This window comes from Phoenix dactylifera, chromosome 3 (assembly GCF_009389715.1).
Source record: "Phoenix dactylifera cultivar Barhee BC4 chromosome 3, palm_55x_up_171113_PBpolish2nd_filt_p, whole genome shotgun sequence".
Lineage (NCBI taxonomy): Eukaryota > Viridiplantae > Streptophyta > Magnoliopsida > Arecales > Arecaceae > Phoenix > Phoenix dactylifera.
This window is the reverse complement of record NC_052394.1, coordinates 13907021-13909755: the sequence shown is the minus strand read 5'-3', so window position 1 is coordinate 13909755 and position 2735 is coordinate 13907021.

Below are 2735 nucleotides of genomic sequence, written 5' to 3'. Positions count from 1 at the left end.
CCAGGTTCGCACGTGCGAATTCTTATCGTCCAAAAGCCGGGGAATTCTCGTTTGAATTATTCGTGAAGATAATTTCCGATTTGCCTTTGCGAAATACTAGAAGAGTAGCGTATTCTTTTCTTTTTTTTTGTACATGGTGAGTAGCGTATTTAATAGAGAAAAGATAGCATATATATATATATATATATATATATATATATATATATATATATATATATATATATATATATATATATATATATATATATATATATATATATATATATATATATATATATATATATATATTAAAAGAAAAGGAGAGAGAAAACTCAACCTCTCTCCAAAATTTAAAAAAATATCAAAAAAGATAAAAAATAGCTCTTTTTAATTATTTTTGAAAGTTGCTAATAAATTCTACACACAAAAATATATATATATAAACAAAAAAAATCCATGTACACAATTCATTCATGGAAAAAATTCAAAAATTTATTTTTGTTTTTTATTTCCACACACAAAAAGGGAAAAGAATTGTTAGTAATATTTTCTTCATAAGCAAATAAATTATGTTTTAGTAGAACTCTTGCAGAAGCAAAAAAAAATATTATATATAATATATATTTATTATTATTTTCTATATTTTTATTACGTCCTTTTCTTGCTGCGTATGTCAAGGGATTGATAGATAGAATATATGTTTAGCTTAACCCTAGATAGATTAGTCAAAGACTATGAATATGTGGTAAGTATGACAGAGTAGCATTTACTTATGCTTTGTATTTTATTCGATCTTAGTACTGCCCATTCTTTTATATCTATTAATTTTGTTGGAGGAAACGATATGATGTTACATATGGCATTAGAAATTAAATTTTACATTCCCTATTCCAAGTAGGCATGTCAATTGGTTGGTTCATTGTATTCAGAGAACTAGAGATAGCTTGTCAAATATCCAACGATTTTCTTAGTCCATAATCTAATGTTGCTTGTATTTTATTTTTGAAGAAGTTTCTCTCTCTTCTTTAAAATCAATGCTTGAAATTTGCTTGGTGCCATAGAAATCCCTTCTATCTTCTTTACAGCTTGCTAAGCTGGAGGGGATGAGACCCGGGGGAAAGAAACAGGATAAAGAGGAGCATATGCAAAACAAATAGGCAGGGTTGTAAATGGTAAAAAAATTGATGTGCTTGCTCCAAGTCAATATTGTTGATTAAGATTAGAATTATTGGTTGAGTTAAAACTACAAATATCTATTTTTATTTTCTGAAATTTGCAGCAGGTGTTGAGCAATATAGAAAGCATAAAGTTGTATGGATATTCTCGTAAAGTTGCTACCAGCATATATACCTGTTGTGGAAATAAAGGGTCCGTACTTAGTCCCACATTGACTAGATAGCGGAGAAGTCTGTTCCTTAAATGGAGAGGGGCTACCCCTTTCTCTTCAGAAGCACCCTCTGAGGAGGAACAAAGCCGTGAAGGAGAAATTGTCGTGTACGAACCGCGCATAGTGTTAAGCATGTGCGTGCTCGCTTCCGCTGTCTCAGACCGGTGGGGACTGAGCTCTGGGGCTTGGGGGGATACCCTCCGACTTCATCAATGGTGCTTTCATTGAGAGCTCTTGACCCGGCACAGATCGCTTCGCTGGGGGGGCTATGTTGTGGGAATAAAGGGTCTGAACTTAGTTTCACATCGACTAAATAGCAGAGAGGTTTGTTTCTTAAATGGAGGGGGCTACCCCTTTCTCTTTAGAGGTGCCCTCTGAGGAGGGACAAAACCGTGAGAGAAAAATTGTTATGTACGAACCACGCATAGTATTAAGCACGTGTGTGCTCCCCCAAAGCGGACAATACCAAAACGGGGACGAGCTCTACCGACTGAGCTATGAAAGCCAGCATGTATCTCTCACCATAGAGGCGCTTTTTGTAGGGCAAAACCATACTTGAGAAGAGACTATGAAACCCCCTTCAAAGCGGACAATACCTCTGAAGAGAAGCAGTTGCTTCCACTGTCTGAGACCGGTAGGGACTAAGCTCTCGGGCTCGAGGGATACCCTCCGACCTCGTCAATACCCTTATAAATATTTCTTAAACCATCAATTTTTAATATAGTGAGACGCCGGTTTACTAAAAAAACAAACAAACAAACAAAAAAATGGTGTAGGGACATATAAAAGAAAAAAAGAAAAAAATAGGGTATATATGCAAAACAAGTATTTTATAAGGGTATAAATGCAAATATCAATTTTGGGAGAGTATTGATGCAAATTTCAATATTTAAGAGGACATGTACAATTGCCTTATGCATTAAATTGCTCACTCTTTAATTTATTAGTGAATAGTACATTTGCAAGGTCAATAACACTAACACTTGTATTTTTTTCAAAAATCTAGCAAGATTGGTCTCCGTATTACTTTGACAATATTTTCATTTATATATAACTACATTATAGTATTTTATGTTGCACACTCAATTGCTAAAGATAACTGTAAAATTAATCTTTGCTTTGGCTAAAGTTTATGAAGTCTTGGAAATCAATAATAATTTTGTTAAACCTATGAAATAAAAAAAAAGTAGGATCTAACAATTCAAAGCATCTTTTATTGCTATGCTATATCTATAGAACCTTTTGTTTTCATTCTATTTTTTTCCTTTTTACCATCTTTTCTGCCTACATACTGAGAAAACATTAAGGCCAATTTTATGCAAGCGGCCTAAAGGCTTCATCTTTGTTTTTTCTTTTTTTTGTATTTGTC